The 27,594-nt window shown below is 39.8% G+C and overlaps 1 long non-coding RNA gene across 1 annotated transcript; it reads left to right on the top strand.

Annotated features, from left to right (window-relative positions):
* The first annotated feature begins 6,856 nt into the window (after positions 1-6,856).
* Positions 6,857-13,016, top strand: LOC121108287. The gene is made up of 3 exons (XR_005842706.1): positions 6,857-9,971; positions 10,073-10,148; positions 11,168-13,016. It is a non-coding gene; the product is annotated as an uncharacterized LOC121108287 (long non-coding RNA).
* The last annotated feature ends 14,578 nt before the right edge of the window (positions 13,017-27,594 follow it).

Here is a 27,594-nt window from a genome sequence, read left to right as displayed (position 1 = left end):
CAGCCTGCCTGCAATCTTAACCTCTGTAATGCTCTCCTCAGCATCGGAAGAGGCAGTTGACACGAACTGCCATTGGGAGGATCAGGCTGGAGTCAGAAAAATCACACCAGCAAGCAGAATCCATAAGCCTGGAGGTTTTGAAGAGCTGAGCGGGCACAGTCCAGTCACGACTGTCACAAGCCTGTGGGGACACAGTCAAATCCAGGAAGGAAAAGCATTGCCCATTGAAAAATGCAGCAATGACATCCTCATTTGCAACAATATCTACACACTGCAAGAGGAGAAATCTTCCTTCTTCATTTAGTTCATCAGCTTCCAAGAGAATCTTTCAAAATCTAGGACGACGGGTGGGAGGTTAACTACTGGCTTGTTCTGTTTAGCTTTCAAAAGAAATTCCTGCCGCTAAATGTTTGGTTTTGATGTTGCCGAGGAACGGTGGTAGAAGTAGCAAAACACAATTCAGGTTGAATTTTGGCATCATTTGCCAACGTCAGGGGGAGAATGTAAGGAAGGATTTGGGAAGCAAATGGTGTTTGCTGGAAATACAGTACAGCCGAGAGGAAGAAGTCTGGGAGATCCCTGGAGAGTGTGGAAGATAATTTCCAGACACAGCTGGCAAGAGAGCCTACAGGGGGAAGTGCCACGCTAGTCTTCTGTTTCCAAACAGAGAAAGCAGGGAAGGACCGGCGGGAGACAGGGGGCTCGTAAGCCGCCTTGGGCACAGTGACCCAAGAACGATAGAGTTCTAGGTTGATTCTTGGTGAAGTCAGGAGAGTGGGCAACAAAACCCAGGCAGCTTCCTGTGAAGGAGTGCTGCGTGGCCAGAGAGCCCCTTCTCTTCTCCACTTGAGCAAGTACCATTCTTCCTTCTGTATCTGACTATGGGCCTACTTGCAAATCCTTTGCTGGGTGTTGCCAAGAACCTGTCACAAGCAATTTCGCTTCTCCATGAGCAGAGCACCTCAGAAAGCCTGTGCCCAAACACGGTCAAAGTGAGGAGGGGGACACCTTCCCAAACAACCATCAGAGACCCCGAGACCTCTGCGCAGGTGCAGAAGACTCAGTTTTGCTTGTGTCACCTAGTAACCTTGTACGTGTGCATCTGCAGCACTCCAATCCCGGCAGTGGCATCCGGGTTTTCCGGAGTGCTTCTGTCCATTCCTTTCCCTACATCTGTACGGTCAGTGTTGGCATTCTGCAGCAGTGTCCAATGCTTTGGCTGGGTCTTCTCAGTTCCCTACTTCTTCATAAGCTGGAGAGCCATTATTGTAACAACTGTGTTGAAGTATGTTTATCATTTCCTGTCGTCTGTTCATTCCCTGCTTTCAGCCGTGAGCTCACTATCCTGGCCCTGCTTATGTTCCTCATCCTTTATCAAGCCATCCATCCACCCTTCAGTAGTATTCCACAGGGCTCTCTCTGGCTGGACTGAGTTTACTTGCTTTTTTTCTGACTTCTTGAACCACTTCCATCACCATATACTTATTCTAGAGAATGAAACTCAATATGCCTCCAACTAGACTTTCTAGAATTTGCAGGTGTAATGATGGTAGGACCTTTTTCCTTCATTTTAGCTACTCCTACATGGCATTGCTAACACTGATGCAAAACCTGTTCATATAAAACAGATTAATTTTGAGTGCATCCAGTTCCTTTAACCCACTTTCCCACGGCTCCTGATTATTTATTACTCACTGATGGAAAATTACTAGTAGTTCTCTCTAAATACAGAACTTGCTACTCGGAGCATTTAGTTGTTGGGATAAAGCAAGTAAATACATGGCATGTGTTTGATGGTAATGCCTGTATGATCCCTGGGTTACCATTTGGACATATGATAAGAGGATCTGGTTTTCACTCGTTTTTATAGTCACTGGTTATGCACGTTTCAAACATTCAAGCATTCATAAATACAGTGGAATCTGCAGTATTCATCATCTAACACAAGATGTTGCTCACGTGCTTCAGAAACTAGCAAGCGCCATGACACATATAGCAAAGCTTCCTTTAGGCTTTAGAACAGATAACCCACACATTAGTTAGTGCTGTCTTATTCCAGAATTATTCCACCCATCAGTAAATAGATATCTCTGCCTTGTTTTATTCAGTGAATATTTCTTCTTATTTTTCTGATTCTGTTCAGGTAAGTCTTACCTGAACTGTGATTTGGAGGGAAATTCTTAACTGTTTTCTTATAATATTCACCTTTTAGAAAGTGGTGATAACCAGGACAGAAATACGTACACCCTTGTTACCGCCAACAACCACCGTGATCCCAAGCTGCACCGTCATGGGCTAGCGATCAGAGCTCGCTAGGACCATAGCAACACAGACACCAGTATGGGGATGTAGCAAAATGGTGTTTATTCACTAATATACACAGCTTATATACTCTGCTTGAGCAATCGTGTCCTGTCCTGATTCATCCGTACTGGATCTTAGCCCCTTACCACAATTCCTTATTGGCTCCTATTGTTTCCTCATTCCTTCGCCTTCTTCTTATCTTGTTTACTCATTAGCAAGGACAGTCCGTTTTTGCACAACAGCACCCTTTCACTGTGCTTAGGGAGAGGCCTATCCCGTACAATACGTATCCCCGCCAAGCGCCTACTACAACACACCCTTCAGTAAATACACCCAAGTTCACACTAAGCCTCTGAAACAGCACCATCATTTTCTAAATCAATTTTGTGCTATGTCTGTCGTTACGTGTGTCACGTTTTCCTCTCTGAGACAAGAAAATAGATGTGATTGAGGCACCTGTGAGAAGTTGGAACAGTTTTTGGCTCAAAGCTTATTCATTGACACCTGTCCAAGACATAACCTGCTGACAAGCTTTTGGAGTTAATGGTTGATTACCACGAGCACAGTGGTAAGAGGATGGACGTGCTGTTCCTTCTGATGAACAAAACGTGGGCACCCTAACAGCTACTGTCACCATGACAAACAGGACATGATGCCCCTGATAATTGGGATAGGCAGGAGAGCCCCTGACAACCAGCTGCTACTGTGCTACAGAGAGGATAAAAATCCAAAGAATTTCAAGGAAGAGCAGGTATCCCCACTGCCAAACTGCAGCTGTGCAGGTCAATGAGACATTGCTAATCGGCTTGCTGCCTCCCTATAGACCAATGAAGCATCGCTGGATCCTTGGTGGTGACTCTTCCTGCTCTGTAAACTGTTCCCTAGGATTTCTCTCTTTACTATCGCCGACTGCCCCATCTTCCTCACATCCCTTAGTTGCTTAGAACTTGTGATAAATCAGTTGGACAGCATTTGGCCTCATTTGTTGCCTTAGTCTTCCTCTGTGTACATATATATATATACATATAAATATATGTCGAGCAATCTCCTCCAATAATTGGATCCAGGCAGCAACAAAACAGGAATTTGGTGAATTTTTTCAGAGCCTTTCTTGAGCACCCATCTTTTATCTGATTTGGATACATTATTTCGCACAATTTGTGCCTTGCCTTCCCTTTTCTTAAGAAGGTGTTGCCTTCAGCCTGGGGATGCTATGTTCATAAATATTGTCTGAGTGCCTGAATGAAAAGGATAAAATAATGTGGGAGAAATCACTTTTCTTCCTTTCCACATGATGTTGAGGTCACCTGGTGCAATCCGCTTGCTCAAACAGGGAGACCTAAAGCTGGTTACCCAGGACCATTTCCAGATGATGCTTGAAGATCTCCAAGGAGGAAGGCTCCACAGCCTTTCTGAGTGACTGGCTCCAGTGCTCAGTCACCCTCACAGCAAAAAGAGTAAGGGATACCTTGAAAGGCAGTCTTCTCCATCTGCAGTGTTGATTTCCTCATGTTCAGGTGAAACTTCTTGTGTTCCTGTTTGTGCCCATTGCCCCTGCACACCAAGGAAAAGAGCCTGGCCCCATCCACTTGACTCCTATCCTGTAGATATTTATAAACAATGATGAAATCCCCCCTCAGTCTTCTCTTCTCCAGGCTGAACAGTCCCAGATCTCTCAGCCTTTTGTCATGTAGGAAATGCTCCAGGCCCTAATCATCTTGGTGGCCTTAGATGAGACAACTGAAAATCCTGTCATCTTTGACTTCAGCTGTACAAGGAAAGAGGAGGGAAGATTCGACCCTTACCAGATGCAAAGTGAAGTAGCAGAAGTGTTTGAATTTTGCAGGAATGTCTTGCCTATTAAGTTCATGGAGGTTTTGGAAGATTTTGAATACTGGAGGTACTCGATTCCTTCTCTCAGTTATGTTGCTTTTTTTTCATGGTGAGTAGTTCCTACATCACCTACACAACTAAACACAGTCATAGACTCTCTGAGAATTTCTTGTGTTTGGTGTAGAAATAACAGTAAAAGGAGTGTTACAATTGTGTGTTTTAATAATGATTCTCCTACGGTTTGCAGTTTTATATTTGTCTGTTTGGTTTGATTGAGTTGCTGGGTTGTTTTTTTGTGTAAGATAGATAGATTAATTTTTAGGTAATGATGTCTGAAAATGTCTCCCTGCAACCTTCTGTCTTTGGTCACCCATCAGCAAGAGTGACAGATGCACCAGTGAGGTAGTGCTGTCAATTTTACAGCAACTAAAGGGAAGACTGGCTTCCCAGACATGCCAATATTCACATGTGCTCTGAGTTTTGTGTGAACATACAGAACAACATATATTATATATTAACATATTATAGAACAACAAGATAAAAGAAGGAAGAGACAGCAAGTAACAAGTGTGTAAATCTTAGTTTATTAAATGCTTTAATATGGTTTGAAAGATCTTGAGTGGGACCTATTGCATTTATAATCTAAAAGTTTGGGACGGTGCTGCCAGGATGGTTCTTTTGAAACAGACAGTAACTCACTGAAGTGCCAAGGTGTTTCCTACCAAGGTGTGGGTGAGGGTGACCCTGTGGTGCCTTAAGAGAACGCTTCTCTAACAAACATCAGCAAAACTAATGATTTTTCATGTGTATAATATCCAGCAATGTGCTGATGTCTTCTTTAGTATTTCTTAATAGAAAGTCCTTAACAAGTTTGTAAGACAAATATTTGTTAGCTAACTTTTTATTTTAATGTAATTTTCAGTTGGAACTGGCATGCTTAGATGAAAAAAAAAGATCTTTGCATTTCATTTAAAATAGTTTCATATTTCATTTACTACAGAAGAATTTTATTTACAGGATATTAAGAGTTGATTTCCCACAAATGCATAAGCTCAACAAAAATGTGTTACCCATACTGCACCTTAATTGCAGCACAACTATCACATAAAGAAACACTAGTGTTCTTTGTTTTCATGTGTAATTTTAATATTTTTCAGAGGAATAATAATAATAGGTTTAATTGCATCTCCTGCATCTTCAAAAATATGGGCTCAGAGGGAGAAAGTTGGTTTATAAACTTTTGGCTTTAAAGCAGAATGCTGCTGCTCAGGACATGATGGAGGCCATATCCTACTTGTTCTTAGCAGTTGTACCTTAAAAATGAAGCAAAGGACATGAACTTGCAGAGAAACACAATAAACAGAAAACCGTTTGAACACATGAATGATACACAGGGTTTAAATTCTAATTAATAACAGAAAACAAATATTTTTTTACTAAACACATGACCAATGGAACAAACAAATATGTTGTTCAGAATATAGGGAGGAATCTACTAATCATGAAAAGATACACATCAAAGTTAAAATCTCAGTAAGGAGGCAGCAATGACATGGCCAAGCAAAGAACAGATGCACATCCAGGGTTCATGGACCATCTATTATTAGAGCTTTTCTGTATTTCATTCCTTGCAGCCTAGTTAAATTAAGCCAGAAATGATAAAAACAGACTGAGTTTTCCCACAGTCCTAGAAAATAGAGCAATTATGAAATTCCTTATATATTACTACTAATAATGCCATGCCAGCTTCTATGGTATTACATATCATTTAGGATCAGGCTTCCAGTAAACATCCTGTTTTTCCTGTTCTCACGTATCTGTCCTACAGGTCTTGTCCCCACTATGTCCCATGTCACCCTCAACCCATTTCACCCCAACCATCAAATTTCAGAAGTCTACGTTCCTTCCACAATTTTCTTTAAAATTATCAAAGATGAACATAAGTCTTCCTCTAATGCATCCTACCCAATTCTTTATTCATTACTTGCAAAAAATTATGCTGATATAACATATAGACCAGGAATCAGTCATTGTTAATGACTTAATTACAATGTGGTATCTACTTTTGTCTCTCATATGAAGCTTAGGTGGGGGAGCATAACAGGCTGGTGGTTGAAAAGGACCTTACTGTGTTTTATCTGCTGATGTGTCTAGTAGCCCATAGGCTAACAGCTGTTCAGTTTGCCTCTGATGTATGCATTCAAACTGCTTATAATGCAGGGATGAAAAATCAACAACGTAAGATAGATGAAGATTAAAGTAAACTAAAGGAATTTTGCAAATATGCCTGATTACATGAAGGAAAAGAAAAAATGTAGAAGAAAATGATATTCCCCCTACTTTATTTCCAGGAGCTAGCAATTTTTTGTTCTTGACATGAATGCCTGTCTTCTGACATCAACTCCATTCTCTGTTCATGCAGATCCTTCTATTTGAAAGGGCTCGCAACCACAGTCCGTGTAGCTTCTTTGCCTATAGGAGAAGATCTACAGTGATAACTTGAAATTCTGACCCACTAAGAAGACTGTTGTCTAAGAAGACAGAACTTGAAATTCTGACCCACTAAGAACACCAGCCTGTTATGCTCCCCCACCTAAGCTTCATATGAGAGACAAAAGTAGATACCACATTGTAATTAAGTCATTAACAATGACTGATTCCTGGTCTATATGTTATATCAGCATAATTTTTCTGCAAGTAATGAATAAAGAATTGGGTAGGATGCATTAGAGGAAGACTTATGTTCATCTTTGATAATTTTAAAGATTAATGGGTAACTGAGGAGCAACCAGAAGGGTTTCAGGAGCAGCATGCAGAGAAGAGTTTGTTCTTGCAAAACATGAAAGAGAAATAAAGATTATCACCCCAAATTGAAAAGTAATTATCAGTTTCTAGACAAATTGCAATTGTCACAATTGCTTCACCTTCCAAAAGGAGGAAAAGAAGAAAGTGGCCAATGTTCTTATTCAACAGAGTTAGTAAAGCATTATAAATGGTGGGTGCAGCAGGAACTGGAATTGATTCTGAAAACCTGTGTCAAATACTGTTCAATGCTTCCATCCTAAATTCTTGTTTTCAGTTAGTTTGTGACTTTACCATTACCTGTGTTTGACAAAATCTTTCCCTTGCAGTTATCTAAGCTGGGATAACACTTTATTAATAATCCTGTGAAACTGAGTCAAAGTCAAATATTAGCAGCACCTCAGATCCAAGTTTCAAATGAAAAATAAGAGTCAGGGCAAGCACTCTGACAATTACCAATTGCTAACTTATGGTTAAATTTCAGATGCCACTGTTAGACTTTATTAGCAAGTGCAGTAATATTTCCAGAGTTATCATACTACACTGCTGTCAGAACATATCGTGTATTTCCTTTTTGCTGTAGGTGAAATTATTTGTGAAATTTTTCATTTGAAAATAGCTTAGCCATTTCCAAGGACACATGAAGACAGCAAGAGACTGGTAAAAATAACTGAGAGAATATGGTTTTTCACACAGGAAGAAGTACATCTGTGGAAATATTTGCCAAAACATCCTGCTGGTGATAAGTTACCATAAGTTCAAATGGAGGTTGAGATCTACCAGAGGTTTCTCAGCACACAGAAATGACATCTGGTTCAGAAAAGAAAGTGCTGAAGCCAAGAACTTTTTGGCAGCTGTCAGGGTTTAAAAAACAAGTCTACCCTATGCCTCTAAGTACGCAATGTCCTTATGTCCCTTTGTGGTTTCTGTACCACAAGGGGCTGCCAGGAGCAGAACCATCTGTTCACTGTCTTTTCTATCTCCCAGAATTCCAAGTCTGAACACTTTAATCATGAACATCTCTACAAGACATAAGGCAGAGTGCCACATCCCCCTTTGCTGCCTCGTGCATACATAGAACAATAACCTCGTCCTGTTTCAACTTTCTCTTAGTACAAACAGTAAATATTTGTGGTTTGATGTAAAAGATATTGGTTCCCTTCTGCCCCTTTTTCAGAGACAACAATAATGCTCTTGTCTAGATGAAACAGAAATTTACTGTTTCCATTTTATGTAAGCTGTTAAGGATCTTGAGAATGAGCAGCGACATTTCAGTCATGAAATGTTAATAATGTGGTGCAGTTAATCATATTTTAATTAAACCTGGCCACAAAGTGATTAAGGTATTGGTCTGCGCATCCCGAGACGAATAATGCTGTGAATGTTGCAGCCCTGTTGAAGACCTACGTGTGTTGGAGCAGTGTATGGCAAGTCCAGAGAAATAAAAAGAAAATAAGTATGTACCTTTAGCTTAGATAACTTTTCCCTAAGGAATTAATTGATGTGAGTTGAGGAGAAATGCTAATTTGTAAGCCTAAAGGTAGACAGATTAAAGGATTCCTGAAAACAATGAAGGTCGATAGTTAAAAACATAGAGGGGAAGGTCAGGCTAGACTCTAATATCATCAATAAGTACATTCAACTCTCTTTTTCTCTGGTGCATTAAGCTGCAGTGCTACAAATTTCAAGAATTGCACCTTTTTATGATACAGTGGCTTCCTCACTCCAGAAAATTCCAGTGGTGAGCTAGTAGTTTCAAAAAGATAATTAATGAGTCTCCTTTAAGCTGTCACTGTGGTCTCTGTGACACTGTGCTTTCAGAGCTTTTTGTGTGTATTTCAATAATAAAAAGTCATATGCTATACCTTTCTTATCTTCTTTTATCTTTTGTACAGGAAATTCTTACCAGCATTGGGAACTTGCAGGATGTAACGGGAGAAGAAAAGCATCTTTCCATCAGTCTTATTCTATATCCTTGAATGTTTAGTGCTGGAAGCAATATACTGGGAAAAAGGGATATTACACCTTAGCAAAATATTGGGTTGTTTACCTTTTATGTCCAAGTAGTACCTCATGGGAGAACCAAGGTACTTGTTCTGTCATAGCAGAAAATTCAGACTATGAAAGGTTTGGAAGACATGTGCCTGGCTACGGTTTTTCTCTGCACTTAGCAGTCAAGTTGTAGAGGTCCCTTATGCGCACACTGTATATTGAAATTGCCATTATCTAATCAGAAACTAGAATATTCACTCTAGTGCTGACATTAAAGCAAATAAATGGGATTGTTTAAACTTTGTGAGAGCTTTGAGACTTCATTCACTCACATTTGAAGTTTTAGTTTCTATCCCCATTTTGCATTCCCATTTGAAGGCAACGTGTGCCACACACAGATTTTCCAAAAAAAAAGATGTGTCCCTAAGTTCATACAACTGGAACATTTCCTGCATTCCTGGTTTGAAATATCACTTTTTTCAAACAATTCATCCCCTAGACATTTTGGTTTTGCGCCCCGTCTTTTCTGGGCCCCCTCTGATACGATACCAATGAGTAAAAGGAATCACTTGTACTCACTTACAGGAAAGAAGTCTCTGGATGGCAGCAAAGCATAGCAAAATTGCTGCCGATTCATGGGAAAAAATCTCCTGAATCCAATTTAATTTGACTTAGCATATTAATAAAAGCTTGGTATTCTTTTGGCTGCAGCTCTTTATCTGTTTCTCATTAACTGAAGTCTGATACAAGTCTCCTCATACTTATTTGCAGTGTATTGGAAGAAAATGGAAGTTTTGACTTCAATAGGACTGTATCCTCAGTATTTAATTTATAAGATTGTTCGTTTGTTTAATTTTATTTACACCCTAAAATACACTCAAAAATGTATAGAGAAGGTCATTCTCCATAGAGAATGACTAATATTTAGCATTTAACGTCTCCCTTTTTGAGATCCTACAGCCATTTCCCAAGTGTAACTTTAACTTCCAGCTTCTGGGCCTAAAGATAACCTCTTGCTAGTGAGCAGCAGAGGAATACAGGTAAATGCTGTGGAAGAGCAGTTATTAACAACATATGGGTGCGGTTCCTTGAGATGTGTTGTTCTAATAGATGCCATGATCTTCTCTTCTCCCGTTACCAGAATGCTGGGTCAACTGTCATCTCTACCCTCTTGAAGGTTATCCTGAAGAAGCAGTGCTTTATGGAGTTCTGCTCAGGTGTGTTTCTGGTGAGGATGCTTGGCTTGGAGGCAGTGGTAAAGCCCTGGAATAACACATCTAACTCCATTGGTGGAAAGTCAGTGAGAGATTTTCACTTCTATTATCAAGCTCTTGGACTTAAGAGTTTATACATTCAGTTACAACTCTTTTGGATATATTATTGTTTTATCTGATTTTTCTGTAAACATTTTATGTATACCTATTAGAAATGTCTTATCACTGATGTTTTGAAGAAGAATTGCTATTGACACAGCCTAAGTCTAAAGTTTACTTGTCCATTTAAAGTCACCTGGTCAGTGAATATTGGCAGTTATTCACAAATATGATACCTCAGTCCTCAGCATCTTAGTCTGATTTCCTTACCTAAAAAATGCATATTCTAAAAGTGTTCATAAATACATAATAATAGTCAATATATATATAAACATACATATACATATATATGTGTATGTATGGGTATTTGTACATATATAAAACTTGAAGAGACATACTATCATGCCGTAAGAATCAACCAACAAGCAATCCCCTCAGCTAATATTGAAATATCTTTTAAGGATATGGTACTCTGCAGTATATTTTTAATAAGTTCCTTCAGTCTTCTTTTCAAATATGGGATAAAGATCAGTGCTGCAGAAAGAATGGCATTAGAAATAACCTCCTATTCCAAAACAGCATAACACGCTGACATGTATTGATGCCAGTACGATAAAACCAATGTGAAACCAAACTGGAACTGCTTTCTTCAGAACTGCTCAGAGCTGTGTTTACATAACGCAGGCTCTTTTTACTTCATGCATTTTATAATTGCATGATAACAGTTCACAAGCTAGCTGCTCCTGAGTCACCTGGTAGAAAATCAGCCATGTGTCTTTAGCACATGGAAGGCCGATAGCAGAATAGTGGAATACATTTTCTCACGAAATTAATATACAGCTGGCATAGCAATGACACAATGGAATGTCCCATTACTCCTTCCTTTAATTGTTTGTTTTGGGTTTTTTTTTTCCAACATATAGTTGTACCTTGCACAGAACTCTGAAGCAGAGATGATCGCCTTTTTGCTCATTTGTTTGCATTGTGCAAAGATCTACCAGGCTAAATGAATCATTTCTACAGCAAGAAACATAAAATCACTTTTCCCTAGCGGAATAACAGTGTTGCATAACAAAGGAGTGAAAATGCAACCTGACATTTCACCAACATAAACAGCTTCTAATCATAACAAACTAGGAAAAGTGCAGCTGAGCAGCTCGCATGGAACACTTGCACTGAGTGAAACAAGAAGCTGTTTGATGGCTTAGAGCCCCATTTGAGAAAGCAGAGCTTTGTTCCTGTGCAGTTTGACCCCAGCACAGACCTGTAGTAGCTGCACAGTCATTCAAAGTCCTGGAAATGGATCTGCTGTTTCTCCTCATTGATTCCCATGCTCCTGGGTTCATCTTGGTTCATAAAACCAACTGCATTTTGATGGCTTGAAAATACAGCACTATCTCTTTGCTATACAGAATTTTACAAAAGGGCTCAAGATCATAAGAAACACCTTCATCTGGGGAAAGCAAGTTATCATTTAAAACATAAAGTATGTTCATATGAAATAACGATAAGAGTATTTATGGTTAAATTTTGTTTTAAGAAAGTTCCTTGCTTAGCTTTAGATTAGATATTAGGAAGATATTCTTTACTGTGAGATCTATGAGACACTAGAACAGGTTGCCCAGAGAGGCTGCGAATGCCTCCTCCTAGTAGTGTTCAAGACCAGGCTGTGTGGGGCTTTGAGCAACCTGCTTTAGTGGGAGGTGTCCCTGCCTGTAGCAGGGGAGATGGAACTAGATGATCTTAGAAGTTCCTTCCAACCCAAACCATTCTGTGAAGTCAGTGACTGTGGGAGCTCAACATACGTGTTGATTTTAGAGGCATGGGGCAGATAATCTGTGTAGTTGTCTTTGCATGTGCTGGAATTGATCAGTGGATTTGTCAGCTGAGTTCAGAATATAGTAGGTATTTTAACAGCAACTATATTCAGTGTAAGAAACTTCAAGAATTTGAAGCAACCTCCACTCTTTTTTTTTTTTCTTCACTTCTTTTTTTAAGCAAAATCTGGTTAACCTTAATTTGCTATTTCTTTCAGATGTACTCTGCTTTCATGGCATTCTTTTCCTTGAGTTCTTCTGTTGACCTTGTGTGTTCCGCTCTTGAGTTTCATAGCATGACAGTGTGAATTAAACTATTACCTGGATACCTGCTTCATCACAAGAAATACCAGCTTTTGCTCCCTTGGTCTGGAACTACACCCTATTGCACACTGGAAGCAAAAGTTAAACAACAGCAGAAATAATGAAGTTTTTCTCCTTCATTGTAAATAAGTGGTTTCTAGAGAACACCTGTAAAGTGTTACTCTAAATTTGTAATTTTAATTTCAAAAATGGAAACTGTTTTAGGTTTGATGTTATGTTATTGCCACTTGTTCTTTCTTTTCTTGTTTCTTTTCCGGGTACACCAGAAATCAAAAGAGTTGATATTCCGGTGAATGATTTAAACATGCCTAACTTCGGTTGTTATGCCTCTGAGCGTCCTCTTGAGCTGCTTTGACAGTCCTCAGATTTTGGAAGTGTCTGTGACAGGGATAAACATTATTAGAAATAAATAAAGGTCACCTCAGCTTCTAAACTATTCATGTGTTCAATCTGATAAGGTTATTTGGATTCCTTACTTGTGTGCCGTTATGGGGTTATTCGTTTCTATTGTATGTAAGAATAATGTGAAGGTTGGTAAAAACCATAACCATTCCAGGGGCAGAAATACAGAGCTGTGTGAGTGACATGCTGCTTTTTTAATAATACAGAAGTGGTAAGGCTGAAGCTGAAGTACAGGAGCCATTTCTGGAATTTTTCTTTAACAAGAGACCTTTACTTCATTCTGAAATGGAAGAAAGCTTGAAATTCATTTTAAGATGGGATGACATTGTCAAACTGAGAGCTGGGATTTTTTTCTCATTTTCTGTTAGTTGTGAGCTTAGCATATTGCAAGTCCATTGACAGCAAACAATAGACTGATCCAAAGAACTGGTAGGGTATTTATGCTATATTAATTATTTTTGAATAGCAGCATGCAAGTGCACCCTAATAATTTTTTATTAAGACGCTTGTGATGCTTACTTCCCTCCTGACTTCTCTTGAACCATTCTTATGATGACACTAGTGGTTTGTGCTGCCAATATTACTTGCGTGTAAATACTGATAACTACTTGCTAACACTACCTGTTTTTCCTTCTTCTGATATGCAATAATGGCACCACCTTCTACTCCTCCAGCTGGTGGCTGAAATTCTGTAAATTCATACTTTATTACAATGTTTTGCTTGTCTGTGCCTTCTAACACTTCCAGAGCACAAACAAAACACATTTTCCAGACTGGTAACAACTTGTATTTTACCATAAGGTGGAAAAAAGCATCCTAAATGGACTGTGCAATACAGTTAGCTGTACAGATGAGTAAAGGGACCACCCTCTTTTGTTCATGGAAAACTTTCTTTTGATTTCTGTGGAATTTGGATCTTTCCATTTCTTACATGTCCATCTATTGATTTGACATGTGTCAATGAAGTATTTTTTCTCCTTTTTCTGGGCTCCATAAACATATCAGAGAGCTAAAAAAGATCTACTGGCATTTGTAGTTCTGCACTCCTTCAGGAGTTTATCCTACAATTAAATGTAAGCCATGCTGTCTTGTGCATATAGGTACTTACATTTTAGGAATTTTCCAGGATGGGACTGGTCCTGTGATCTTTTCACCAGTGGCCATTACCCCCTGTTGGTGAGGCCACACTTGAAGTACTATGTCAAGTTCTGTGGTTTCCAGTGTAAGAGGGACATTAACACACTGGAAAGGGTCCAACAAAGGGCCACCAAGATGAAGAAGAGATGGAGCACCTGTCTGATGAGGAGAGGCTGAGAGAGCTGGGGCTGTTCAGCCTGGAGAAGAGAGGGCCCCAGAGGATCTTATAAATGTTTGCAAATACTTACTAGGAAGGGTGCAGTTCAGATGAGGCCAGGCTTTTTTCAGTGGACAAAAGGCCATAGGCACAAACTGGTAGAGAGGAGGGTCCCTCTGAGCACCAGGAAGCACTTCTTCTCTGGGTGGGTGACTGAGCACTGGTACAAGTTGCCCAAAGAGGTTGTGGACTCTCCTCCTTGGAGATCTTCAGAAGGCACCTGGACATGGGCCTGGGCAGCATGCTCTGGGTGTCCCTGCTGAAGCAGGGGTCTTGGACTAAGTGACCTCTAGAGGTTCCTTCCAACCTCAACCACTGTGTCACTGAGTGGCAGCTGTCAGTAGGCCAGGAGCACTGCTACTCAGTGACCCTACCAGCACCTTCTGGCACCCTATTAAGATGGTAAGGAGAATTGCAGGCACCACACTACCTACCAGTGATCTTTGCTGTATTCTGCTTTCTTCTGACTAGATCTTCTGACTCGTTTTCTCTTTCTCTCTCTGATGTGATTACATTTTCTAGAGCAAGGCATATAATTTTCAGTTATTCAACCTCCTACTTCAATCTTCTGCCTCTGCTTGCAGAATAGATGAAGGAAGACTGTTTTCCCTCAGTCTTTTTTCCCAAAAGATGAAAAAAAAAGAAAGGAAATACAATCAAAGCATTTAACCAGAAAGGTTTGCTTATGAATGAATGTAAATAGAGAATTTGCTTTAATAGGGCACACATACCCTCATTCTGTCCTTTTAGCTCACGTGCTTTGTTTGTGCAGGTAGCTAATGTGTGTTGCCTGAAAACCAAATGAGCCGACCCTTTCTGATTCATCTTTCCCTCATCTGTTTTAAAACATGTGAGCACACACCCAGAGAAGCTTCTAACTTCCTCTTCTGAATCTATATTCTTTCTGCTTCAAAGTTAATTCTGCCTTTGCAGTTTGTTTCCACTGGATTTAAAATATCCTTCTGAGGTACAGATTGGTAAATGCCAGAGAAGGGCAATGAACACTGAATGTAACATGATTATATTTACATATAGTACATTAGCTTGCAGGGACAAGGATTATTTAGTTGATAAATGAGAACCGTCAGTATAAACTATCTGAGTTTACTGTAATTCTGAAAGTCACACTGAAAAATGATCTGTTCTTCATGTTTTTCTTTGTCCCATAGCTAAAAGTAGACACAAAGAACAAAATGTCTGATTTTTTTTTCAGAATATGACCTACTTGTGGGATTTGCAGTGGATGCAGACATTGTGTGTTATTATGACATACTAGTTTTATTGCTGTGAGTAATATAGGTAGTTATCCAAGTCAAATTAATTAAAACAATCCAGCTTTGCTTCTTGCCATTCAAAGAGTTGTTGCTGAAATTGTTGTGTTTTTAAAGCACAATACAAGAGAACTCACTGCCCCTTTTGAAGCATCTGTGCCCGACCAGAATTTGAAAAAATAAAGAACCAATTTTAATAGGCAGTCACTCTACATATCAAAAAGTATTTTCCTCCCTGCTTATGTCTGTGTACTACATGTATTTTTATAAGTTTTACAAATGTTTTAAATAGCTTTTCTTGTAAGGTAAGCTGAAAGTATTTGTTAACAACATAATATGCATTGTAATATTAAAATGTTAATAATATCAGTAGTACAAACATACGTCAAGAACAAGAATGCCTTTCGTTTTTCCTAGTTCTCACTTCTAACACGTCACTCTATGCAATTGTAATTCCTCTGCCATCTCATCTCTGTTCTTCATTCCTTTCCAAGAGTATAGATGGATTTCTCATGTCCCTGAAGCTTGCATCCCTGTGCCTCTAGGTGCAAACTGGGGGAGTAAATCATCCCCCCACCCCCATCCCTCCCATAAGGGCAGGACAAGTCCAAGACCACCTCATGAGACTGAATGTATGCAAGTCTTTGGGGCCAGATGACATGCATCCCAGGGTCCTAAAGGAGCTGGCTGATATGGTTGCTGAGCTGTTCTCCATCATATTTAAAAAGTCGTGGCTGTTGGGTGAAGTCCCTGGGGACTGGGAAAAGGGAAATGCCACTCCCATTTACAAGAAAGGTTGGAAGGAGGACCCGGAGAACTACAGACCGGTGAGTCTCACCTCTGTGCCTGGGAAGATCATGGAACAGATCCTGCTGGAAGACGTTAAGGCACATTAGGGATGAGCAGGTGATCTGAGAGAGACAGCATGGCAAGAAGGTTGTTCCTGACCAATCTGGTGGCCTTCTGTGATGGAGTGACAACACTGGCGGACAAAGGGAAGGCAACCAATGTCATGTACCTGGACTTGTGCAAGGCCTTTGACATGTTCTTCCACCACATATGGATTTCTGAATTGGAGAGAGAGAGTTTTGAGGGGTGGACTATTTTGTGGATAAGGAATCGGTTGGAAGGCCATAGACAGAGGGTTGTTTTGAATGGCACTACGTCCATGTGGAGGGCGCTGATGAGTGGTGGCCCCAAGGGGTCTGTCTTGGGAACACTGCTCTTCAACATCTTCATCAATGTCTCAATGGTGGGCTCGGGTGCACCCTCAGCAAGTTTGCCGATGACAGCAAGCTGAGTGATTTGGTTGACACAGTAGAAGGAAGGGATGCCATGCAGAGGGATCTCAACAAACTTGAAAGGTGGGCCTGTGTGAACCTAATGAGATTCAACACAGCAAAGTGCAAGGTTTTGCACTTGGGCTGGAGGAATCTCAGATGCAAATACAGACTGGGAGAAGAACCCCTTGAGAGTAGCCCTGCAGAGAAGGAGATGGGTGTCCTGGTGGATGAAAAAGTAAACATGAGTCAGCAGTGTGCACTTGCAGCTCAGAAGGCCATTGGTATCCTGGGCTCCATCAGAAGAGGGGTGGCCAGCAGGGAGAGGGAGGTGATTGTTCCCCTCTACTCAGCTCTTCTGAGATGTCATCTGGAGTACTGCATCCAGGCCTGGGGCCCCCAGTACAGGGAAGATGTGGAGCTGTAGGAGAAGGTCCAGAGGAGGGCCACTAAGATGATCCGAGGGCGGGAGCATGTCCCCTACAAAGACAGGCTGACAGAGCGGGGCTTGTTCAGCCTGGAGAAGAGAAGGTGGTGGGGTGACCTCACTGCAACCTTCCAGTATTTAAAGAGGAGTTAAAAAAAAAAAAAGGGAGGGGGGAGAATCAACTTTTTTTGTTTGGGTAGATAGTGATAGGACAAGGGGGAATGGTTTTAACCTCAGGGAGGGAATGTTTAGATTGGATATTGGGGGATGTTCTTCACAGAGAGAGTGGTGAGGTGCTGGAACAGGCTGCCCAGAGAGACAGTGGATTCTCCGTCCCTGGAGGTGTTCAAGGCCAGGTTGGATGGGGACCTGGGCAGCCTGGTCTAGTACCAGATATGGAGGTTGGTGGCTCTGCATGTGGCAGGAGGGTTGGAACTTGATGATCCTTGGAATTATTTGCAATCTAAGCAATTCCATGATTTTATGATAGAACAAAATATTCTGATTTCAACCAACCAAGAACTCCAATCATTTTTCACACAGGGTGTTATCCAGTGAGATTCCGTGGTAGGAAGGGATCAAATGTAGGCTGTGTTGTAATGAAAGCCAAAGAATTTTCCACAACCATCTCACTGGTATTGGAGATCAGCAATACTGTCATTCTATGCTGTCTGAAATTGCCAGTGAGCAATCAGCTCATTTTATTTGTATTGCATTGAATATGCAACTGTGTCCTAGGCAAACCTATCAAACTTGGAGTGTTAGCTTATAGCCAAAGTTTGGAATGAATATCCGAACTCCGACTTCACTATCTGTGAACTCCGAATATTTTATGCATAAGCCAGTTACATTTTGTGGCATTATTACAGTGAGCATATCACAAAAATAGTAATTTTAAAATGTCTGAAAATAATCAAAAACAGGAGGGAGTTTGCATGAGTTCACAAGCCAATGGGACATATCCCTTTGTATTACATTTAGAGGGGAAATTCTTCTTTAGAACGCTTGTAAAGTGCCTGTATCAGCAAAAAGAGTCGTTTACCTTAAGAGGACCTAATTTTCCTCCTGAAAATCTGGGAAATAAAGAGATAAATGGAAGATTACAATCTGCTTCAAAGTCTGCTTGTCAGAGAAGGAGCTCATTTATTTCACAGGACCATGGTTTATCCTGAGCTCCAAGGGATCATTGAGTCCAACCTTTCTCCACACAGCACCACCCAAAACCCAAACTCTATGTCTGAGAGCACTGTCTAAACACACAGTGAACTCACTGCCCTGTGGTCCTGATTCCTGATCTGGTCTGCAGAAAGGCACAGACTTCAAAACGGGAAGGAAGCAGAGCAGCTGTGGGGAATGCCACAAACTGAAATAACACGCTGGTTCAACATTACTGGCTGCCTACCCACAGCCTAAGATTAAGTAGGCAGAATTTATGGGAAAATGTAGTCATTTTCACTACCCCAATTTGTATTTTTGTTAGAACTCAGCTATTTTTCCAGGCAGGCAGGGAGAGACCAAAATTTATCTCCTATCCCTGACAGCTTTTCAGTGATGCCAACTGATTAAATAAAAGACATTAGAAATTGGAGAAATACTGCATTGCTGAGAAAGATGCCATTCACATCTTGACTGGAAGTATTTATTTCCCCTCTGTAACGATTTCCTGGATGGAGAGGTGAGCTCCACCAGCCATACGAGAGTAAGTTGTTTAGGTTAACACGTGCAGTGCCAACAGCAAGGAGATCTAACTGTCCTCTCTGCCCTCTGGCCAGTCCTATGGGGAGGTGAATTGCATGAACTGTGTTTGTCAGTCTGCTCTGAGGGAACTGAGATGAATCTGTCACTTGACACCGTGTGCCTCACAGCAGAGAAAGATCAAAGTCTGGAACAAGGTTTGTTTTGAAGCAAAGAATTTTGGCCAAACGGTAACGCTGAAAAGGGATTTAGGTTCCACCATTATTTCTGAAGTCCATCAGAAAGCAAAATGTCTTTATGGGAAAGGACAAATATGAATATTAGCCAGCTATCTATCACAAGAAATCCGTGTCAGTCAGATCTTCAGAGGGTCTGCCACCTTCTGTTCCAGCTGAGCGGAACTGACATACAGAAAACAGAACTCTGGGAAGGATACACATACAAAGCAGCACAGTCCTACACCCTGCCCTCTGCCAGTTCCCATCCTCAAAATTTGGAATGTATTAACAGGCTTTATTTTTCCAGTTTGTTTACAGCTTTAATTCCCTTTTGAGCTCAGTGAATCCTCCTCCAGCTACATATATTTTTTCGAACATGGAATCTAAATAAGAAATTACAATTAAGCTGTGTTTTATGCTTTACTCTCTGCCAAATCACTTTTATAACGCAGCTCAAATAACTCAGCTGTTGCACCTCTTACCTGTGCAGCCTTTCTTGCTCAATTTCCACTTAAATGTTGAATCAATTCTTCCTAATTAGCTACCTCCATAATGAGGCACCTCTTGAAACTCAGAAGGAAATTCCTATGAAGTTACCATTTACAGAAGTCAGTCAAAGCAAAATAAAGTACCTGTGCAGAGAGAAGGAGAATGCAGATACTAAAAGGAAACCGAGAATGCATTTATATCTCTGTTCATTCTTCCTTTTTAATAGTTTGAAATATTTTCTAATGTTTAAAGCTATTTCTTTAAACATGAAGAGATTGAACAATATATTTGTTTTATAAAGTGATGATCTTAAAATAATCTGGCTCTTATTTTTGAGACTGCTTTCTCTGTTTCCATTGCAGAAAGAGTTGGAAGTGCTAATATTACACGCATAACAGTCTTGCATGTTATGTGTTATGGTTGAGTCCTTGGAAGATATAAGTAACATTCTCAGTACTGGGGAATCCCTTAATCTATTTGAAAAGGGTCAATTATATCAAGTAATTGTAGCTAGTAGGCCTAAAGTGAGAGAAATAGAAATATCAGAATGGTGCAGACATGCGGCAAGAGCTACAGCTGCAGTGCCAGCACTGGATTACACATGATAGCATTTCCCATGGGAATTAAGGTAATTCAAAGACATGAAAAGCAAAATTAGTAGTGTCTTATATCTATGTTCTGTTCACTTCACTTGAAAAGAGGCTGATAACACTACTTCGTGGGTTTTCTGAAGAACACGCTGTTCTCTGAGGTGTGGGCAGAATATTCATATCCTGGTTTTAGTGAGAGGCATCCAGTGGCTATGGGAGTACTGCAGAAGGGTCACTTAGGTGTGTAACTAAAGTGGATTTACTTGGCAGCATCCTAAGAGGAATGATTACTGATTGTTTGGAAAGGTTGGACTTCTGAAACTTAATGGTGCGGCCAAATTAACTCTTAACTGAGAAAGAGAAAGGAATTGGAGAATTCACAAATCCATATCTTCACAATGCAATTCAAGAAGTGGAAAATAAAATAAAATAAAATAAAGTAAAAGAAAAGAAAAGAAGAGAAGAGAAGAGAAGAGAAGAGAAGAGAAGAGAAGAGAAGAGAAGAGAAGAGAAGAGAAGAGAAGAGAAGAGAAGAGAAGAGAAAAGAAAAGAAAAGAAAAGAAAAGAAAAGAAAAGAAAAGAAAAGAAAAGAAAAGAAAAGAAAAGAAAAGAAAAGAAAAGAAAAGAAAAGAAAAGAAAAGAAAAGAAAAGAAAAGAAAAGAAAAGAAAAGAAAAGAAGAAGACACAAGAGTGCCTTTAAAATCAATGTGTGTATAAACATATGTAGAAGTTGTATGTGATAAGAATGTATGTGCAGGTGAAACAAGTTTCCACTTAAGTGAACATCACATAATTCAAAATAGAGGATTTAAGAAGTAAGTTCAGAACTGGAAGGTCATGAACTGATTCCAAAATGTTGTGCTAGAGGCAACTTTTTGCTAATGATCCTTCTCCAGAATCTAATCTTCCTAGAGTACAGCACAGTCCCTAAAACAATGTGAATTCTCCAGACACGTTGGCTTCTGGATACAGCATAAAACAGAAGGCTCATAGAGTTTACAGCTTCCCTCTATGGCCTTCTATGACCAAACTACACTAATTACACATAATACAACAAATGACTTAAATGTGCATGGACTGGCACTGAACCACCAGAGATGCTATTTAGAAGAGCTGGAGAAAACAAATCCAAAAAAACATGGATTGCTTTTCACACAGTCGAGTTCTTAGCTAATGAGATATGAAAGGCTGATAGGTAACGTGAAACAAGGAATTAAAGACAATTGTTTCTTCATAATAAATGCTTAGAGGCTCATTCTGTAAATGTAAATGTATTTGTTGATTCTCTGGACAAAGGAGTACCTCTTGCTGAGACGCCTCCATGAACCTGGATGGATAGCCAGTGAGAACAAGCCGTCTTAGCCTCCGCTCTGTGAATTCAAGGACATGCAGCTACCCCAGGAAAAAGTATGCAGGGTTGGTGAAAGGGAACCTTTGTGTGAAAAGTAGATGTAGAAATCTGGACCTGCTTGTACATGGAGCATTGCAGATTTTGTCAGGACAGGCTTTGCAATGGAAAGAGAGAGAGAAGAAAGACAGGGAAGCTGCTAAACATGTGCAGGCAGATTTGTCAGGAAATGTCACGCAGCAGGAGATTAAAGTGATTAAACAAGTTCAATTTGTTCCATTCTTTTATGTTGAGTTTAGCTCCCAAATTATTATTCTTTCACTGTGATAAAGCAGATAAAGTGTGCATCCTCCCTCCTGGAGCATAGCTGTTTGTTTCCACTCTGACGGTTGAACTGTTAGAATACACTTGGAGGAAAAATGAGGACCTTATTACTAAGTTTGTTGATCTCCATGTTTAAAATTTACTTTTCCGTTCTGAAACTTAAAAAAAAAAACAAAAACAAAAACAAAACACAAAATGTCAGCATCACATAAGTATGCCATGATCTGTTCTATCATTCAATATTCCAGAGATTAGACTGTTTCAAAAACTCAGTATTGAAGCCCTTCAATCTCCTGTTCTGTGAGGCTTTTGTTCACAGCAGGAACCGTGTAGCTTATAGTACAGAATAAAAAAACCACACAGCCATGCTCCAAAATGCAGCAAAAACATATACATTCTTCCTCCAATTCAAACATTTAAACAGATCGACGTGTTTAAATGAGTTTGTTTTGTGCAGTGAGGCTAAAAAGCTCAGCAAATAATCTCTGTATGGTACAACCAGTGCCACAGGGTTGATTAAGATAGCGTGCATTTGAGTTAATAATGTGCAGTTCCAGTGACTGTAGAAGTGGGACCATACACCTCTTTTTCCTCAGCTGACATTTGTTACTGTAATGTTTTTGGAAATACAACCTATTTTTTTTTCACCCATCAGTCTTTGGTAATCATTTCTGATTTCAGCATACTATGGTTGTGAGCCAGGATATGTTCAGGCGATTTGGTGAGATTTAGACCTCTGAAATTAGTTTTCTAGATGATGAATACCTAATCCTACTCTGTATTGTCACCTGATAATCAGTCAAGAGAAAAAATGCATTCTGAGGTAAGATTGGTAAGATTCACATTGTCCAGAGAGAAATATCAGGCATAAGCCAGCTAGGAAGTTGTAGAAGGCCTTTGTTGCAGTCACTGTGGCACACTGTGAAATCAAAGGTCTTTAAATCCAGGATCCACAGGACTAATAGGTGGGGACAGAGCTTAAATCAACAACTAAATTCTCCTCTGGCTAAATATATATTGTAAATGCACCAATAAAAATACATAGAGAAATCAGAATTATGATCATTGTTACTATAGAATGTATGAGATCATGAAAACTTATGGGTATGTTTTATGAAAACGAAAATGTTAGACTGGTTCATAAGATCATGAAAAAATTTCAACTTTTGATGTCTGACCCTCCAAAGCCCTCCAAGTATGTAAAGCCCTCACATGATGTAAATGCACACTATTATTAGAAAGCAAACGCCACTACAAGCATGCATGTTATTATTATTCATTTCAGAATGGACTCTCCAGTACCTCTGAAACACAAACGGAATCATAGAATTGCAGGGGTTGGAAGGGAACTCAATTATTGATTATTGAGTCCAATGCCCCTGCCAAAGCATTTTTCCTACAGTGAGTCCCACTGTAAGGTGTCCAGCTGGGTCTTAAATACCTCCATTGAAGGAGACTCCACAACTTCTCTGACTAGCCTATTCCAGTGCTTCATCACCATTACCATAAAGAAGTTCTTCCACATGTTTTTGTGGAACTTCCTATATTCAAGCTTTAGGCCATTGCTCCTTGTCCTGTTGCTGCACACCACCAAGAAGAGCCTGACCTCACCCATTTGCCTCCCACCTCTCTTTAGATATTTATGAATATTTATCAAATCTGCTCTCAGTCTTCTTTTCCCCAGGCTGAACCGACCAATGTTACTCAGCCTTTTCTCTTACGGGAGATGCTCCAGGCCCTTTATCATCTATGTGGCTCTTCTCTGGACTCCTTCTAGGATATTCCTGTCTTTTTTAAATTGAGAGCCCAGAACTGGACACAGTATTCTAAATGTACCCTCACCAGGGCAGAGTAGAAGGAGAGGTTCACCTCCCTCGACCTGCTGGCCATAATTTTTTTAGTGCACCCCAGGATCCCACTGGCCTTCTTGGCCACAAGGGCACACTGCTGCCTCATGGCCAACCTGTTGTCCTCCAGAATATACAGCTAATGAATGAATGAATAAATAAATAAATAGTTTTCATTAAAAAAGTAGATAGAAACAGATCATTAGATAACGAGCTAGAGTTCTTCTACCTCTTGCAGTGTATGGCTTTACAGGAGGAGTTCCTCACAGTAAAATCATTCAATTATCATCATCCTATTCTGCCTGTGAGCATTTCTGCCTGTCAGAGAACAGGTGTTTTAATTCTTTGTTAATTCAGATTGTTTCAGGCTGCACATTGTTCCCTGTATAAGTCCATTATGAGGGACTCTATGTATAATGTCAAACACTTCCACCCCTTGGGACCTGCTGTGCAATAGATTGGTTCATGCAGACACAGTGGTTACTGTGATCCAATAGCATCTGGGATATCCAAGTAGCCAACATTTTAAGAATATATACGTTTGTGATTCTAATAGAATAAATAAATATTTGCATCCAAGATGTCAGACAGGATCACGTAGCATGCTGTATTTTTCAGCTACTCATTTCTTGCAAGCTGTTTAAGGAGAATGTCTTAAAAAAAAACTGTGCTGTATTTCTTTTGAGAGTTGTACTCGAGACATCTCATGAAAAGCAAGTATTCTTTCAGCTTGTGCACAGGACAAAAGCTGTTCTTGAGATAAATTTTGCTTCTTCCTGTATCAAGGACATTAAACAAACTGAGTAGTGGCATTTGGCATGTCTAACTGGCCATACTCAAGAGGTGCAGGTATTACAAACACTTGGAATAGGCTGCAAACTTTGTGGCTTACTTTCCTCTCCAATTTTAAATAAATAAAGACAAGAAGATAATAATAACCTAAAAATATGAAATGAGTATGGCATGTGGTGATGTTTTTTACATTTTGGTTTGTCTCATTTTGATTCATTTTTACGTATAACATTTTCAAACAGTGTTACTGTTTGACTGATGTGCATTCAGCCTGATCTTGGCCTGATCTTTGTGTTCCAAATTCCATGACACACCATGTCCCAAATTCCATATGGGAATGTACTGACTTAATGACAGCCAGAATCTGAGAGGTAAATAAACCTTTCCAATTAGGAAAAGAGTGTTAAAAAATAATAAATTGGGCATGAATTCTAACTGATGATGCAGTAAATAACATGCATTTTGTAAAACTGAGCACAGTAGAAATCAAAGATCATAAAAGGCCCTTTGAAAGTATGTGTAGCTGTGTGTTGTTGTTTTTTTAATCTTGAATTTTCTTACAAATACTTTTTTTTTAGTTTACCTGTTAATACAATACATACTTCTATTTCTTAAATACACCAAACGTGAAATTTAATTTAAGACTGAGTAAATAGCTTATACTGTTTATTCTCACAGTATGGACAGTGTTATTAGGATGGTCTTCTATTTTCACATAAACATACTCAGTTTTCAAAACGTCTATAAGAATTTGTAGTAAAGGTTAACTCTTCAGTTTTCATTATGGAAAATGGCTTGTTTATTTTAATTTTTTAAGCAAAATCTGGTTAACCTTAATTTGCTATTTCTTTCAGATGTACTCTGCTTTCATGGCATTCTTTTCCTTGAGTTCTTCTGTTGACCTTGTGTGTTCCGCTCTTGAGTTTCATAGCATGACAGTGTGAATTAAACTATTACCTGGATACCTGCTTCATCACAAGAAATACCAGCTTTTGCTCCCTTGGTCTGGAACTACACCCTATTGCACACTGGAAGCAAAAGTTAAACAACAGCAGAAATAATGAAGTTTTTCTCCTTCATTGTAAATAAGTGGTTTCTAGAGAACACCTGTAAAGTGTTACTCTAAATTTGTAATTTTAATTTCAAAAATGGAAACTGTTTTAGGTTTGATGTTATGTTATTGCCACTTGTTCTTTCTTTTCTTGTTTCTTTTCCGGGTACACCAGAAATCAAAAGAGTTGATATTCCGGTGAATGATTTAAACATGCCTAACTTCGGTTGTTATGCCTCTGAGCGTCCTCTTGAGCTGCTTTGACAGTCCTCAGATTTTGGAAGTGTCTGTGACAGGGATAAACATTATTAGAAATAAATAAAGGTCACCTCAGCTTCTAAACTATTCATGTGTTCAATCTGATAAGGTTATTTGGATTCCTTACTTGTGTGCCGTTATGGGGTTATTCGTTTCTATTGTATGTAAGAATAATGTGAAGGTTGGTAAAAACCATAACCATTCCAGGGGCAGAAATACAGAGCTGTGTGAGTGACATGCTGCTTTTTTAATAATACAGAAGTGGTAAGGCTGAAGCTGAAGTACAGGAGCCATTTCTGGAATTTTTCTTTAACAAGAGACCTTTACTTCATTCTGAAATGGAAGAAAGCTTGAAATTCATTTTAAGATGGGATGACATTGTCAAACTGAGAGCTGGGATTTTTTTCTCATTTTCTGTTAGTTGTGAGCTTAGCATATTGCAAGTCCATTGACAGCAAACAATAGACTGATCCAAAGAACTGGTAGGGTATTTATGCTATATTAATTATTTTTGAATAGCAGCATGCAAGTGCACCCTAATAATTTTTTATTAAGACGCTTGTGATGCTTACTTCCCTCCTGACTTCTCTTGAACCATTCTTATGATGACACTAGTGGTTTGTGCTGCCAATATTACTTGCGTGTAAATACTGATAACTACTTGCTAACACTACCTGTTTTTCCTTCTTCTGATATGCAATAATGGCACCACCTTCTACTCCTCCAGCTGGTGGCTGAAATTCTGTAAATTCATACTTTATTACAATGTTTTGCTTGTCTGTGCCTTCTAACACTTCCAGAGCACAAACAAAACACATTTTCCAGACTGGTAACAACTTGTATTTTACCATAAGGTGGAAAAAAGCATCCTAAATGGACTGTGCAATACAGTTAGCTGTACAGATGAGTAAAGGGACCACCCTCTTTTGTTCATGGAAAACTTTCTTTTGATTTCTGTGGAATTTGGATCTTTCCATTTCTTACATGTCCATCTATTGATTTGACATGTGTCAATGAAGTATTTTTTCTCCTTTTTCTGGGCTCCATAAACATATCAGAGAGCTAAAAAAGATCTACTGGCATTTGTAGTTCTGCACTCCTTCAGGAGTTTATCCTACAATTAAATGTAAGCCATGCTGTCTTGTGCATATAGGTACTTACATTTTAGGAATTTTCCAGGATGGGACTGGTCCTGTGATCTTTTCACCAGTGGCCATTACCCCCTGTTGGTGAGGCCACACTTGAAGTACTATGTCAAGTTCTGTGGTTTCCAGTGTAAGAGGGACATTAACACACTGGAAAGGGTCCAACAAAGGGCCACCAAGATGAAGAAGAGATGGAGCACCTGTCTGATGAGGAGAGGCTGAGAGAGCTGGGGCTGTTCAGCCTGGAGAAGAGAGGGCCCCAGAGGATCTTATAAATGTTTGCAAATACTTACTAGGAAGGGTGCAGTTCAGATGAGGCCAGGCTTTTTTCAGTGGACAAAAGGCCATAGGCACAAACTGGTAGAGAGGAGGGTCCCTCTGAGCACCAGGAAGCACTTCTTCTCTGGGTGGGTGACTGAGCACTGGTACAAGTTGCCCAAAGAGGTTGTGGACTCTCCTCCTTGGAGATCTTCAGAAGGCACCTGGACATGGGCCTGGGCAGCATGCTCTGGGTGTCCCTGCTGAAGCAGGGGTCTTGGACTAAGTGACCTCTAGAGGTTCCTTCCAACCTCAACCACTGTGTCACTGAGTGGCAGCTGTCAGTAGGCCAGGAGCACTGCTACTCAGTGACCCTACCAGCACCTTCTGGCACCCTATTAAGATGGTAAGGAGAATTGCAGGCACCACACTACCTACCAGTGATCTTTGCTGTATTCTG

This window comes from Gallus gallus, chromosome Z (assembly GCF_016699485.2).
Source record: "Gallus gallus isolate bGalGal1 chromosome Z, bGalGal1.mat.broiler.GRCg7b, whole genome shotgun sequence".
Taxonomy (NCBI): Eukaryota; Metazoa; Chordata; class Aves; order Galliformes; family Phasianidae; genus Gallus; species Gallus gallus.
Note: the sequence above shows the minus strand (reverse complement) of the source record. Positions and strands in the feature narration are given on the sequence as shown.